General features: G+C 39.9%; 1 protein-coding gene across 2 annotated transcripts in view; it reads left to right on the top strand.

Moving 5' to 3' along the window:
• The first annotated feature begins 2,503 nt into the window (after nucleotides 1-2,503).
• RB1CC1 (RB1 inducible coiled-coil 1) overlaps nucleotides 2,504-16,402 on the top strand; it is a 65,913-nt gene continuing 52,014 nt past the window's right edge. For both annotated transcript variants that reach the window (XM_071419413.1, XM_071419403.1), the window contains exons 1-2: nucleotides 2,504-2,772; nucleotides 15,620-15,728. The gene's annotated coding sequence lies outside the window, so the exon portion shown is untranslated. The remainder of the gene's footprint in view (nucleotides 2,773-15,619; nucleotides 15,729-16,402) is intronic.

Below are 16,402 nucleotides of genomic sequence, written 5' to 3'. Positions count from 1 at the left end.
CAATGTCAGCTTCTCAAACTTCAGGAGGTCACTCTCAGCAGTTTCTCCTCAAGAGAATTTTAATGATACTTATTTGTGCTTCAGGCTTACCAAACATCACAATTTTGGGTTTTTTTTCTTGACTTCTGACAATAGCATGCATGCCACTTGTTCTGTATTATACTTCCCATTCCATTACATCTGTTTGAGTACTGCTGTCTTCCCTCCTCCGTTTATTGTTGTAGTCTGAAGTGTCAAAGGTGTCTTTCAGAATTTGGATGCATCTCCCAACAAGCTGCAGAGTTGGGGAGTACTTGTTTATGGGGTTCCACAAGGTGGCAACTGGGGGCTTTTTTTAAAAGGCCAAGAAATTCCTGTCTGGACAGGCTGTGACTATTCAACATAGTCTTTAATGTGTCAAACAGGCAGGAAGCTCTCCAACATAGCAGAGGTGGCTACTACAAGTTTACTGTGAAAACCATAAGCTTGCTCCAGCTTGTGAGAAGTACCTTAAGGTATGGAAGGCCACAATTAGGTCACCCCAAAGCCTTTTATTTTCCAGGATGAACAAAGGAAATTCTCACAGCTTTTCCTCATAGGAAAGATCCTCCATTCCTCTACTCAACCTGGTGGCCTCCTCTGGACTCTTTCCAGCATGTTGATGTCCTTCCTGTGCTTGGGACCATGACATGCTTGCACTCTTTTTTGCAATTCTCCTCTTATGTGCAGAGTATATTCTATATCTGAATATACCCTGGCCACAGCATTGCTTTGCCATGACTTACTGTCTGTGGTGTATGTTATGGAAGGAGAGGTAAAGGTAGGCAGCAGAGAAAGTACAGTCCAGCTGTATGGTGTTCTCAAGGGATCTTGGCTAGAGGATGTTCTTGATGCCAGCATTGGGATCCTCTCCGGGATCTCTGAGTCAAACAAGCCTCTTACATGTACTCCTCTCAAATTCACTCTTCTCTAATTTATGTGGAAATGTCCTCATCCCAAATAAAAGTTCTGTGGGCTAAACCTCTAAAGAAACTTGTAATAAAACAGAAACTAAAAGTGATGTGTGTGAGGTTTACTTTTGTTTTCTCAACAGGAATAAGAGGTCAGTTCCCATCCCACAGCTCCTGGACTGCTTTATGTCAAAAGCTCTCCAAGGGCCCATCCCTGGGGGATGGAAGTCCAGCCTGGACAGTGAGTGCACCTGGGGCCACCCTCACTTGCTGGCACAGGGATGAATTGAACATTTGCTAAATTCTGCCTAGCAACAGGAAATGCAAACAGCCATCATTTTAAATGCTGAAATAATAGTCAATGCCTTTAGCAGGAAAAAGAATATAGTGACAGAGAGCCCCCGATTCCCATCCTATGAATCCTTCTCTTTTTATTTCTTTCTAGTTTATCCTTGCTAGCAGGTGTCAACTTCTGGTCTTTAAAAAATTCCTGTGTGTTTGGGAAATAGACACATCCTTTGGTTGGACTGGCCATGGTGATCTCACTTTCTTTAAGTGACAGGTGATACCTAGAAGTTTGGTAGGAACTGGTAGCCCTGTAGTTGTAAGTTACATTTATAGCAAAAGTGTTTGATAAGTTTCTCTAGTAGAAGCTGACATTTTTCTATTTGTGCAGAGCATAAGAAAGTGTCATCTAAAACCATCTCTTTTTTAAGACTTCTTTTTATAATTCCAAATGTCAGTGAAGCATGTAAGTTATTTCAGTATATCTCTTTACAATAAAACTCAAAACACACAGGACATATATTTTAACCTCTCTGTAGATTTCCTAAACTTTTGACCTCTTGTCATCCCAGATTAAAATGAAATTGAATACACCCCCCACTCGGGTAAGGCCACGGGCCTGACTTCCAAATGCCAATCATGTTCCTGGGTTGGATCAAAAGCAGAGCAGCCAGCAGGACGAGGGAGAGGATTCTGCTCCTCTGCTCTGGTGAGACCCCACCTGCAGTGCTGCATCCAGCTCCGGGGTGCCACCAAAGGAAGGACTTTGACCTGTTGGGAGTCCAGAGGAGGCCATCAAATTGATCAGAGGGACGGAGTACTGCTCCTGCGAGGAAAGGCTGAAAGAACTGGGGTTGTTCAGCCTGGAAAAGAGATGGCTTCGGGGCGACCTGATTGTGGCCTCCCAGTATCTCAAGGGAAGGAAGGAGGGAGGAAACACGGGTCAAGACTGTTTACAAGGGCATGCGGGGACAGGGTGAATGTGTTTAAATTGAAAAAGAGTAGGTTTAGATTAGACACTAGCAGAAAATTCTTTAGTGTGACACTGATAAGAAACAGGTAAGGTGGCAAGATCTTGAACACATCCCTGGAAATATTCGGGCTGGGGTGGATCGAGCCCTGAGCAGCCTGGTCTAGCGGACGGTGTTCCTGCCGTGGGCAGCGGGGCTGGAACAGGAGCCCTCCCGGGCCCCTCCACCCCAACCACTCCCGCTTGCGTCCGCCCGGGCCCGCGCGCCGCCGCCGCTGCTTCCGCCGCGCGGTCCCTCCCGCGCGCCGCCCCCTCCCGGCAGCCCTCGCGCCGGAAGCGGCTGACGACAACAACAAACACCGGCGGCGGCGGCGGCCGCCCCAGGCAGGGCTCCCCCGCTCCCCGCGGCCCCCAGCCCGCCCCGCCGAGCCGCCTCTCCCCGCTCGCCGCCTCTCCCCGCTCGGCCGCGGGCCCCGCCGAGGCGCTGCGCGCCCCCGCGGAGCCGCCGGGCCCGGCCGCGCGGCGCGGGGGGGGGGACGCGCCGCCACCGGCGCAGGATGAGCGGCGCTGCCCGCGCGGGACCCGGGGGTGAGTGCCGAGCGCTGCCGGGGACGTGCGGGCTCCCCCCGCCGCCCCGCTCAGCCCCTCCCAGCCGCGGGGAAGGCGGGGACTCCGGTACCGGGAGGGCGGCCTTGGCGAGGGGCGGCGGTCCCGGCGCTGGGCGCGGGGCTGTACCCGTGGGGCGGGCGACAAAGAACTGGGAGGCGGCGGAGCGGGGGTCGAGGAGGACCGGGATCATCCCGCGGCCGGTGCCGGGGCCGCGGAGTGACCCCAGCGCAGCTGCTGGGGGGGTGGGGCGGCGGCTGCCCGGCGTCAGAGGGGAGCAGCGCCGGGCGGGCCGGGGTGCTCCTGCCTGCCCAGGGCTCCGCTGCCAGGGCGAGGGATTCGCGGTGAAGTTACTACAAGGAATGACTCAGCCTGGCAGCGCCTCCGTGCTCGCCGTCGGCGGCGGTCGGGCGAGCACGGTGCAGAAGCGTTGAGTGTTTACAAACGTTGTTCTGCCTCTCCCTCGGTTGTTTACTTGGTCCTGCTCCCGAGGAAGCATGTGTCCTGTAATGAATTGTCCCTTCGGTTTTTTTCTTACGGCTCTGTAGTAGGCTTGCAGGATGTTCTTTGGATCAGTGCTCGCTTTTCTTTCTCACTGACCCCCAAAAGTACTGGCTGCCAGTGATCCAGAGGTAGAAATACAAATATGAATGCTGTGAGAATTAAATGAGCTGACCTTTGTAATGTTCGTGTTTCTTACTTAACATCATCTAGACATGAAATAAAAAGTCATGTCTGCTCTCAAGAAATGCAGAAATGTTAGTTTAGACCTCATATGACCATAGCTTTTTTTTCTCTTGTGTCATATGTTTTTGTCTGAAGTAATTACATGGTATGTCCTGGCCATGAGCCACTTCTTGTGGTTCATATTTAAAGCTTTCACCTTTAATTCTTTGTGGGGAAGAATGAGGAGGTTGAGGTTTGGTCCTTTTTCCTTGTATTCACATATATGTGTGTCAGAAGTAGTTTGTGCTGTTGGGTTTATGGAAGGACTTACACTTCTGGAGGTGTGTGTTTAACTGTATGGTAAAAGGTACCTCAGCGTTGCTGGAGAAATGGCAAGGATGGAAAAACATGTTTCAGACAGTTGACTTTTATACAGCTGAGAAGTATTGTGAGGAATAACACTATAAATAGAATCAGAATTATAGAATGGCCTGGGTTGGAAGGCACCTTTAAGATCATCTAGTTCTGACCTGCCTGCCAGGGGCAGGGACCCCCTCCACTAGACCTGGTTGCTCAAAACCCCATCCAACCTGTCCCTGAAGACTTCCAGGCATGGGACATCCACAGCTTCTCTGGACAACCTGTTCTAGTGTCTCACCATCTTCACAGTAAGGAATTTCTTCCTTATATCCAATCTAAAATTAGACTCTTTCAGTTTAAAGCTATTGCTCCTTGTCTTCTATACATACCCTTCTAAAAAGTTCATCTCCATACATCATGGAAGTACTATGTAATAATAGTGATAATGAAAACGTGCACTATTATGGTATATTTCCATTGTGAATTTTAAAACTATTTAGTATGTAGTACCTTGGGAAATTTTTAGAAGATGAAGCACATAAAGAAATGACCTTACTCTTATCCTGTAGTCTAAGACAAACTTTTGTGCCAAGAAGCAAATATTAACAAGAAAGGATTTAGACTTTCTAGCATTGTTTAGATTAAAGTATGCAGAGGATGTATTTGTACTTACTCTAAATGCTGCCTGGAACTTAAAATGGCTTTATTTTATTATGCTGAAAGTAGTAAAGAAAATTACTTGCTGAAGAACATGTAGTAAGGGACTTCAGCTATGCCAGTTTTAGAGCAGGAAATGCAAACGGGTTCTATTGGGATAGTGGATTATTGTAAGGTAGACCTAATTGTGCTTTGGAAGTCCATTATTGTTGTCCACTCTGTACAAGTAGCTGTTTCTTTTGTAGATTGTAAAATAGTAATCTATCTTGGCCACAATTGTGTTGCTCTAGGCTTGTGCTCAGCACAGATTTGGGTTAGTAGTTTCTGAGATCGTGTCCAAGGGGCTGTCTCTCTCCCCTTGTCAGGTTACTATATTTATAATTAGAAGTGTATGCAGCAGACTTGTGCTCTGACTGGAGAAGAGGGCAAGGGTTATTTTGAGGTCTTTTGTGGTGTCTGTTTAAAAAACGGTGTGTCCCTGCATGTTGTCTGAACACAGCTGTTACATGGCCTTGCAGAAACTAAGGCAGAAAACAATTTCTAAACTGAAATTCAGTTATTTTTTTTAAATAGGGGACTGAGTGTATGTTGGGGATAAGGCAGTAGCACAAGTTGATTTGTTTTTGATAAGAGTGGCAGTTACAGTGGAATCACTGGAAAGAATTTTTCTTTATGTTATCAGTGTGTCCTTAAGTCTTTATTTGCTTTTAAACTAGCAGTTACTTTCTGTGAAAGAGTGGTGTGAGAGTCTTGAGACTTAAATTGCCCAGGATGGGTTCATTAGCATGTTGAGGTAAAGGGGAAACTAGTTAAAATGAAAAACTACAGTGTGTGTACCCAGTTGTTACATGAGCTACTTCAGTCATTTGGATAGTGCCCAAGCAGTCATGTGTCTCCTTCTGCATTTGCAATATTGCTCAAGAAAGTTGTGCTCCTGATTTTTGGTCCACATCTCAGTGACATTATATGAACGGTTTCTGAAGATGAGGAGGGGTAAAAACAATTAATACCTTACTACTTTCAAGGAGCCTATTAATAGGTAGCATTCTGGTGCAGAGTTGCTAATCAGTATTACTGAGTAGCAAACACTTGATTACAAGATGCCAGCTTACATAATAATATTGTATTGTACTGCAGGATGTGATTGAATGCAGTGATACCAAACACACAAAAAAAAAAATCATTAATATGTAAATTACTAATCCAATTGCAAAAATTACAGAGTGCCTGTTTTCTAGCTGATTTGCCAGAGTAATGTTTTTGGTGTACAAGTTGAAAGATCTTCACATGAATTGCGTGTTGTAAAAGCCTATAGCACAATTAATGGTGATAAAGAAATTGCTAGCAATTATTTTTGTCAGCTAATTAACATTCTGTGGTTACTGAGACAGTCACTTGTTTATTTATGAGTTAATTCATCGTGCAGATCCACTCTTTATTTTGTTTTAATTTAAATTTTAGTATTTTTAATGTAGTTCAGTTGAAAGACAAGTTGGAAGACATCATGGCCACAAAGCAACTCTAAAATTTTTTCAATTTGTGAGCAGGGTTGGAAGTGGATATGCTTTGTGTTTTCTAATAGGATTCAAGCATAACTGTATTGTTAATAATACATGAATAATTTTGCAATACTAGTTATTGGAAGTTGTCAATAGAAGTATCTAAACAAATTTATTGTTACCACATTTATGTTCATAGGTTGAGACAGGGCTGGTCAGGAGAAAAACCAAGGCTGTCAGGGCAGTTCTTGCTATTCTTGTGTCCGTCTCCAAGTGTGTATTTTCCTTTAGTTGTTCAGGTTTGCTGTCCATGGTTCAGAAGGGTTCTGAGCTCAAGCAACAGCTTAGTGTAGCTTTTTATGTCCATCCAAGATGTTGACAGTTTCTTTTGGAAAGAGATTTTGCAGCTGGGCCTGCTGTCTTTATCGCATCAAGGTGAAACGCTTATGGCGTGCTATATATAAAGCTCTGGTAGTTTGTGCATCTAGAAAATAAACTGTGGTAGAATGTGGTGGACTGTTTGCTATGAGTTAGTACAAATAAGTTAAAAAAAAGGCTTGTTTGAGTGCTGTATGAATTTCTTTCTGACCTATGTAAATTACTTGTTAATGGAAAGTAAAATGTGAAACTGCTTTGTTGAGTAGTTGGGTTCCAAGTGTCCTGCATCTGTCTTGTTGTGTAATGCTATAGGATCAATGAGAAGAGTGGTGAGTGAATATTTCAGAGCAGCTCTGCCTAAGTCATGTTCTAAGGATATTTTAACTGACTTCAGAACGTGGACGTATTTTCTCTTTATGAAATAACTCATATTTTCTTGCCTCTTAAGACTTTCTTTTGAAACAGAATTTTTGCTGTTTCAGGAGAGTAGGAAAGCTGTGGTGGCAATAGTGAAATAGTATGTTCAGTATTTTGATTGCCTGTTGCTTTTATTTGGAGGGGTTAGGTGGAATTAATATCTGTATGATACATCAATCTTCATTATTTTTTTGAAGATGTATTTGACAGGCCAGTATGCTGTTTTCTTTTTGAACAGATTGAAAACTGTATGTATTTTAGAGGTAGAATGCAGTATTGGAGAACTAATTATAGGGAGAGTTTTACTTACATCATAGATTCAAAAAGTCATACCACCCTCAGCAAAGCAAAAATATAAATTCTGTAAGAATTGCACTTTGCTGAGGTCTGATTTTTGAATGTTTGAGGTAGCTGTTTTTAAGTTCCCAACTTCTATTTTGATTTAGTTCTATGATTGAACATGTTATGCTCTTTTTGTGTTATAGTTACTGCTGCAGTACTTTTTGCTCTTTATCATTTGAATAGTGTTTTTTCTGATATTGCAGGGGCTTTCAATGTCGGTGGTTTATCTTGAACTTTATTTTGAGTTTGTTGAGGCCAAGTAGCTGTGCTGGTACATCAAAAGTGTGAAAATTTGACCCTTATTTATTGTAGTTGGTTTAGGATAAACAGGTTATACTGACAAAATGCTGCTTTTGTTTATATAGTTATTCTTCCATCCTCCAGAGTGTGTATTTTTATTAAATTCAGATGAAGGGAAGATTCTTACATAAGAATATATTGTGTAACAGGACTAGAAGCTGTCTTCTAATACATTCTGCTTATGTTGTAAGTGTTCTACTAGTAAATTCAAGATGACTTCTCTATTTAAAAATATTCTTCACAAGTACTTGTGTAGTCTACTGATTGAAAGAAACTTGATTCTCACCCAGTGAATGGTTTGAAAATATGACTCAAAATTCTCAGTTCTTTCTGAATGAAGGGGGGGAGGGGTAGTGTATAAACTTTCCTTTTTAAATGAAAGGCTTGGTGGTAAAATATCTGTACATTTCAAAAAGCAAATGTATTGTCACAGCATTTTCACATGCATGTTATGGCTCTAAACAGCACAACCAGGGTTCAATAAGGCAGGAATATAGTTGTAATACCTCAGTCATTGTAAGTTGTGGTTTTCTCTGGAGTTTCTTTGGTGATTCTATAGTTCTTATATTGGTAAAACTGCCTAAAAGAATTTATTGGTGCACGTTGTTAGCTGTTATAAGCTGCCAATGATTTATATTCCAGGAAGGTGAAGAAGGGTAGATGAAGATTAGAAAACACCTTCTTGAGATTAGAGGCAATTTAATATTCTGCAAACTATCCTGCAGGTTTTTCTCATTTCTCAGGACATTGCTGTTATCTTCTTTCGCACTGTTGCCAGTAGAGATACGAAGGTGATTTGTAAATGTGTGATATCCAAAAAGAGTTGATAAATTGATCTGAGAAGAATCTTGACATTTCTGAATATATATACCTAGGGAGACTGGAGCTTATATCAGCTCTGCATCTTGCTGATGGTCCTTTACTTTCATATACCACTGGAAATAAAAGAAGGTTGATGAATATGAGGAGGTTGGTAGGTGACATATGAGTTATAAGTAACTTAAAAAAGAGAAATTTGATAAATTCTATCTTTAGATCTTGAAAGTTCAAATAATGATTTTATAATTAATGTAGGATAAGAAAAGTTTGAAACAAGTTGTAAAGTTGCAAAGCAATTAAACAGTTTACCAAGATGGTAGAGGATTTCCTTATTACTAGAAAACTTTAATCGTTCTTTTAAAATCTGATTGCTTATGAATAGCAATTAAGGAAGAACCTGTGATTTTTATGTAGGCAGTCAGACTAAATCACAAGAATCTTTACTTGCCTTACATTTCATTATTGTCAGTCTTTGACTTTCTTTTCCATCTGTAGTGTTTTCATTCCTGTGAAGTAAATGCCATTTAATCAGTCCTATGTTCTGTATTTTCATATTTTAAAAGGTTCTGGCCAAGATTTTTCTCTTTTCCATATAAAATAAAGCAAGAAATAAAAAAAAAAAAAAAAAAAAAAAGTTGCAGCATTAGGATGTTGTATCTGAAGAGGGAAGAACGGGGAAATGGCCTCTTGGACTAAATTTTGAGAAACTCTGTCCTTGGATGCATCTGTAGTGATTGCAAATTTGTAAGTTATCTTAGCCTGCTTTTTGGGAGGGTACTGATTTGGGCTTTTTTACTAGGTTTCTAAGAAGTGATCTGTTAGTAACTGAGGATGGCAAGGGAGTTAGAAATATGAATGATGCCTTCTGAAAATTTTCACTTGTCTTCTTAAATGATGGTTCTGATGTTGAGTAACCTCTGTATTCATTGGCTTTTCTCAACAGCCTTAGTTGATTGTAGTTTGTGGAGTTATGTAATGAACCAGATCATGGAACCAATTTGAGCAATCAGTATCCTGGAGAAGTATGGTGTTTCTAACTTACTACAGCAAAGTCATCCAGTTTATTCCACAGATATACAGGTAGTTGCACCATTGAAAGTTGATGCAGGGAAAGGAGCAGAAGAAGAACTGGCTGAAGAAAGGGAATAAGTCTGGTGCGCTTTTTGTTTGTGTTCCAGAGTTTGTGTTCTTGTTTCAGAGAGGGTGTTAGTGGAAGAAGTGTTGGTGACTTGTCTGAGTTGGGTATAAGAAAGAATGAATTTTTTGTTGTCTGTTTCTTGCAGAATTGTTTGCCAACACTGGAGGATTTTACATGCTAATTATTTTAAAGAGTATGTACCTACAGGAAGAAGCTTCCCACCACTATGGAGTCAAGTCAGTAACTTGAATAAAACCACCTGAAGCTCCATGTACCTGAGAGTACCAATCTTTGCAAAGAGAATGTATTAGTCTCTGTAATTCAAGGGAGGCTTATACTCCACAAATGCTCTCAAATGGCAAAATTATACATTTAAAAAAGAAAAATCTGACAAAACCTTCAGTTAACTTTGTCAAAAGTAAGGCGCAGACAGCTGTGGAAAGACTTGTTTCCATCAATTAAAAAGAAAAGAAAGAAAGAGAAGGGATACTTCTGCAGGCTGTGGGCTGTTTCCTAGCAATAAGATTGTCAGAAATCCTAGGTTTGTTTTCTGGCTTGTACCTGTTAACTGAGGCACATAAGTTTCACTTTTTATCATGTAAGAAATGCGAGGTTTTGAAAAATAGGGTAAAATTGTATTTACTATTGGAAGAGGAGAGCTTTTGTCTGGTCTTTTATATGGGCTGTGTTTTGGCAGCTCCTCAAATCAGTGAAAATAGCAACGTGAATAGATGCTAACCATCAGATTTGAAGCTTTATAATCACATCCATATGTATTCATGACCCAGTGCCTGATCATATGCTTGTTGTCTTATGAACATGTTTGAAACTAACGCGTTCCTAAAATTCAGTGTAAGTTTTGTCTGAACTTGTGAGAAGCTGCATTGTTTTGGCCCACACCGATTTCAAAGCACTCTTCAATGCACAGTGTTTTCTTACCTGCCCAGATTTGCTTTTGATCTGCTCTTTCACCCTTGATGTTGCTGAGGACTCCTGAAGGCATTGCAGCACCTACTTGGCTGAATGAGGAGCTTCCATGTAATTCAGAGTTGTAGGAGCAACTCTGAATATGATGGCCCATATGTAACTGAAGTATTAGGTTAGTAATATATAAAATGATTCATCTTAAAGGAGGGGAAGGAAGGAAGAAGCCTCTTAGACTATGAAATACTGAATTATTGACTTTTGAAATTCCTCTTTAGTGAATTGGGAAGCAGGGGTTTAGGAATGTGTCTTGGCTGCTCTGCAGGATTGCAGCTTGGCTCTTGGGTTGAGTGGAAAAGGCTTGCTGTGCTGACCGGCAGCTGAGTGTGAGAGCTGTTAAGAACACAGTGACTGTTGGAGATGCTGTAATTAAGTAACCGCCTCTGTGCCTGATGCACATCTCAACATATAAATAGAGCTCCAGATGGCTGCAACCTTACAGATGTCAGGGATTGACAGCCTTTCTTTAAGACTACAGTGTGGCTTGAACATGAGGTTTATAGGCTTTGATACAAGGTGGCGGTGGGAGATAGGATCGCTGCCTTCAGTAATATGTATCTTATGATTAAATGTGGTCTTCTCATGAAATTTATTTTGAAGGAGTAGGAGAATTAAATTATTCTCTGCACCTGGGTCTGGAGGAGCCCTACTACTTATTCATCACACAGCTTAGGGGTGGGTTTTTTTTATTTTTTAATTTTTCTTTTAAGTTTTTTTAGTGCCTTTTAAAGCATATTTCCTTTCAACAGTTGGCTATCCAGAAAATTATATGCATTTGCACTGTATTTTAGAAACAGCCATTTCTGTTGCATAAAGCATTACTAAAGAATGTGTGCCCTCACAATGAGGTCATACTTTCTATTCTTTCCATTTCTTCTTCGTGGTAGTAGTAATGTTCTGCAAAATTAAGGTATTTCTGGTTAGATTAATACTGCAACATTAGGTTGCAGTATTGAAGAAAGGTCCTTGAAGCCTACTTTTAAAGAGGATCTTACAACTGACATTAAGAAAGGTGTTAGTTGCTTTAAATTTAGCTTCAGTTTCTTTTTTAATTTTCCTTTGATTTATGTGCTATAAAATACTGTGCTTCTGGGGTCTGCAAGTTGAAGCAAGAGAGCAGTTTTGAGAAGGGCACTTGGAAAAAACAAAGAAAGTGGAGGTAGAAGGCAGGTTTATAGAAGAAAACAAAATGAATTGTAAGGAATATTCTGTACTGGTCTTGTACCTTTGTCTATTATAGAGTTTATTAATAAGTCGAGGTGAAGCAGGAAATCCTGCTCTGAAAGGTGAAATCACAGAAACTGTAGCATCTGAGAGGCAAACCTTAAGATTTGTGGTATGGAAATGAAGCACGATTTAATAACATGGTAATGTGCACCAAAGTTGACTCCATCTTGAGAGGTAATAAAGGTATATTTGCCTTGAGGGGAGATGTTACCCTGATAAGATATTTACTGAATGATGAACAGCACTTGAGTCTTTTTAAGCATGTCACAGACTTGTCAGCCTTTACCTCAGATGAATTGCCCTTTCAACAGTCAGAAATTCTGTGGTGGTGTCCTGTGAGACTCCTGACCTTGATAATTGGGGGTAAGGAGACACTGTTAACCTGTAGTGTAGCCTCAGTGCTTCTGCAGTAAGGGAAGTGAAACTTCTTTATCAGCCACACACAGATGGTGATCACATAGAAATATGTGAATGTCTAGTAGCAATGTGAAAATGCAGGCACTGTGTGAACAGTCTTGCCTTGATCAGTTCTGTCTGCTTTCAGGCTTGAGCCCATTTTGACCTGGAGATACACACAAGGGGAAAAGAATTTGGGCCTCTTGGTTCTGTCTGGCCTGGCAGTTGAAGCATTGATGAGTACAACACTTAGCATACAGATGTGGAGCCAACACTTCCCTGCTCTTCCCTGGGAACAAAAAGCAAGATACCATGTACTGCTTATGTGTTGCTGTTGTGGATGGAATTTCACACCACTGGGTTTAAAGGAAAACCATTACTTTGGCATAGTTCAGTTTAAATTTTATGGTGTTAAAGAAAAATTTATCAGTATCTCTGTTTGCTCAAGTTTAATTTGTAATCCAGATTATAAAAGGAAGTATGGGAAGTGAGATGTCGGAAACATGAGCGTGAACAATTAAGATAATACAGGGAATTTAATGACCAAAGTGAAGTTGATTAATGTCCCATTAAACCCAAACAGCATAAATGTTGATTTCTGTCTTTGTCCTGCTCTGAATGCCATGATTCAGTGTTTTGAGTTTGTGAAGTTGGAAAGAATTGTACCATGAAACAATGGAACAGTCAACATTAGGTAATTAGAAGTAGGGATTCTGCATTTAAGGGCAGAAATTGATGGTTAATATAGCCAGAGGATTATATGTAGGGTGGTGTGAAACCTGTGATGCCTCTGCTGTAAATGCAATAAGAGTCTGTAAGCAGACATTAATTTCCTTTTAGAGATGTAACAATGAGCAAATTCTGAACCAAGATACATCTGAATGCTTGTAAACAGCACGTGTTGAAAGTATTGATCAACACTGACTTCAAAAGCAGTTGGTTGTTGAAGAGTTTATATTATAGAAGAAAAGATTGCAGTAATTGCATTGCAGTGTAGAGTGTAGAGCAGTGAAATACGTTGGAACCAGCACAATGTATTCGTGGCTGCTTTTGGTGTTTTATTACCTAATGTGACACTATACATATTTTCAATTAATTGTGGAAGCTTTTTATACTTTGTGCCATTCTTACGTTCTTGTCATCTCATTTATTTTCTTCTATTTATGCCTACCATATTCTGTCTGATCTGGCAGCTGTTAAAGAAAATTTCAAATGTTCAGCTTTTTTTTTTTTTTGGTATTACTGATAATTCATGACAGTTGGTCATACAGACTTCTATCCCATAGTGTGAAGGATCTAGTTTATATGATAGCATGAATTTAATGCTGCAAGTCACACAGTTTAAACAAATAATCTGAGTGGATTAGTTGTTTGTGGTTTTGTTTGATTACATAGGTAGCAGCTGTCTTCAGCAGCTGTCAAATTGTGTAGTTGTTGAACCTCTATTAAAACAAATGAAAATAATTTCAGCTACGTAACATTATAAAAGCCTTGAAACTTGTAACACTACCTAAGAGTTTAAAGCTAAAAATGAATCAATAGAGCCTGATACTCTCCAAATGGCCTGTTGTGGTAATACAAAGAGAAGAACAAAAAGTGTATGGATATATTCTGTTGTAACTTGGTGTGACTTTCACTCCATGATTATGTTAAGAACTTGTGTTACTGCTGGATGATTCTGGAATATTGGGAACAAACTTAAAGGCTAATTTGTGATATGTAGCTGATCTTGCCTGTAACAATCAGCAATAACCTGACCATTGAAAGAAAAGAAACATAGGCAACTGTGATAGGTTTTCATGCATACCCCCGTAACTTTGAACACAGTCAGGCAGATGTTGTCCAGAGATGCAAGACTAGGGAGAGCTCTCAAAATTAGTTTTCTTCCAAAGCTGTGAAGACAGGCAGCTGGAGAGAGGCAGTTGACATAATTCCTGCTGAAGGGAGGAAGGACATGCTGGAGCATGTGTTTGTTGGACATTAGTGAATCTGCAGGAAAGGTTGCTGCTTAAGGCGTATATTCTCTGGAACTTTGCTTTACATCATTCCCCTCTTCCCTGAAATGTTCACTGAAGTTTGTAACAGCCTTGAGAGTAGGTAAATTTAGTGGAATTATGTGAATTCTATCTTCTTTTTTTTTTTTTTTTTTTTAAAGAGTAATTTAATACAAGTTTGTCCTACCTGCGTTAGTGGAGTTCTTTTCCCCCAGCATGATTTGATGAGATGTTGGGTAAAGAAACAGCACCTGTTTTTTCTGTCTTAGTGGTTGCAAAGCAATTACAAGGCAAGAGATTATTGTGTTGTATTCCTGGTTTGTGGCAGAAGTATTTCAGCAGTTTTGTGTTAATGTGCATTACTTTGACCTAAGGCAAGTATTCATAAATTCATTTTGCTCAAGTACAGCTACTGACTGCTGATAGCTAAACAGGAGAAGGACAGTTCAATTACAGTTTTTTTTAATGGTAGCACTTAAGCACACCGGTTATTTCCCTTTTATTGTACCTTTGCTTCTGATAAAATGTCATGTATGCATTTTGCATGGGTTTGATGAGGGAGTGGACAAAAGGGAGGAAGATAATTCTTCTGTTCCATGACAATAAAATAATTTTTTTCATTTATTAAGGTTTTAGAATGTAGGGTGGAGTGTTTTTGATTTATCTGTAGTAGCACAGGTTGTGTAAAATCGTTTACATGTTCTAATGGTTTTCAGGCTTCCGCAAGCCTATTTTTAGTAATGGATTATCACCCTTTATAGTGCCTGATCATCTTCTCAGAAAGCTTGCTAGGGCATTAACATGATAGAAATAATGTTTGTTTGCAGTCTGGAATTTGTGCACTTGCTTCACTGCCCTGAGCCCAACAGGTTGTCCACATGTTCTTTGCCAAGGCTCCTTCTCCTTTGGCACTGCTACTTAACTGAACACAGTTAAAATGAACTAGGGTAGCTTAAAAAAGGTCACCTTTGCTGATCTGGCTCATTTTGTAGTTTAAGAAGCAGTAGTTGAAGAAGCAGTTCTGGGAGAGGAAGCCCCTGGCCAAGATGTAGGGACAGTCTGGGAGTGGTAACATCTTCAGTTTATTTAAAAAAATAGAATCAATAAATCTAACACATGCTTTGAAAGTAGGTGAATGGCTTAGCAAAATAGGTAACGTGTCAGGTAAGGAAGGTGATACTGATTCCTGAAGGAATCTGTGGGAGGCAGCTGCTGGATAAGACTGTTCATTCAACAGCAGTAGCATGTATACCTTATAATGCTGGGTTTTCTTAGATAAATTGCATTGTTAAGACTTTCTCTATTGCTCTCAGCATCACTGTACCAGCATTCTGCACGAGTGCTGAAAATAATTTCAGTTAATGAAAAAGGAAACAGTTCTTTATAGTAAACTAAATTTCTCTCCTTGTAAACACTCAAAATTATGATTAACAATTATTTTAAGCAAAAATGATGAGCAGAAGTATTCAGACATATAGCAGATCTGGGCAGACTTGGAAGTGGAGAGCATTGTTAATTAACAAAACCCCAAAAAACTACCACATAATTATTCTTCTGGCATTAACGTACACTGATTTCTGTATTAAATGCAATTATGATCATAAAATACTGACATTTTAGTAATAATTGCATTCTGAATCTTTTCTTTGCAGATCTTCTTCTCTGGCTTTGAACAGCCATGCTACTCTGTTGCCAAAAATCAAGTAAAGTGAATGTGTGCTTGAATTTGAAGAAGGCGGTAGCTCTGTATAATGCCTGAAGGTAATTCTTTCTTTGTTAAAAAGTTAGAGACTTCTGATGTATGGCAGATGCTGTCATAAATAGTGTTGATCTTAATAATGTTTCTTCTTTCTATGTTTTAGTGAGGTTTAGTGTTATGGTATGGATGAGTAAATGCTTGATTAAAATTCTGCTTTGTGTGTGTCTTGGACACATTCTCTCTTGAATATTGCTTTAGCTTGGGTAGTAATATTCACATGAAAACTAGGTACTATACAAGCCTTTGCCTTTTACCATGCTTAGATGGAAAAGAGTTTCTTTTTTTTTTTGCCATGTGGTCTGTGCGTGGAACATTGTATTATTTAACCCTCGTTTCTAATTCTACCTGGATCACAGTCACGAATACCCTTTGGTAAAAGAAGAGTGTGCATGAGACTGATAATTCTGAAACATGGTCCAAAGAATTTATTAATAAAATCAAAAACTTTTACTTTATTCTTGGTGTTCAGCAGTTTTTACCTGTCTAATAGCTTAGTTTATAGAGTATGTTTTTTTTCTGATTCAAAATGAAGTTGGTCCCACTGAGTACAGTAGAGTTCAGGTGTAAGGACAACAAAACTCTCTTCAGATCAAATTATTTAACTGATCCTTTTTTATTTGATGTGCTTCTGTTTCTGAAACCATTTTGTAAAAATATATATTTTAACTAGGTCTAT

The sequence above is a fragment of the Agelaius tricolor genome, unplaced genomic scaffold (genome assembly GCF_023055355.1).
Source record: "Agelaius tricolor isolate 1412-34295 unplaced genomic scaffold, bAgeTri1.0.p SCAF_2, whole genome shotgun sequence".
In the NCBI taxonomy this organism is placed as follows: domain Eukaryota; kingdom Metazoa; phylum Chordata; class Aves; order Passeriformes; family Icteridae; genus Agelaius; species Agelaius tricolor.
Note: the sequence above shows the minus strand (reverse complement) of the source record. Positions and strands in the feature narration are given on the sequence as shown.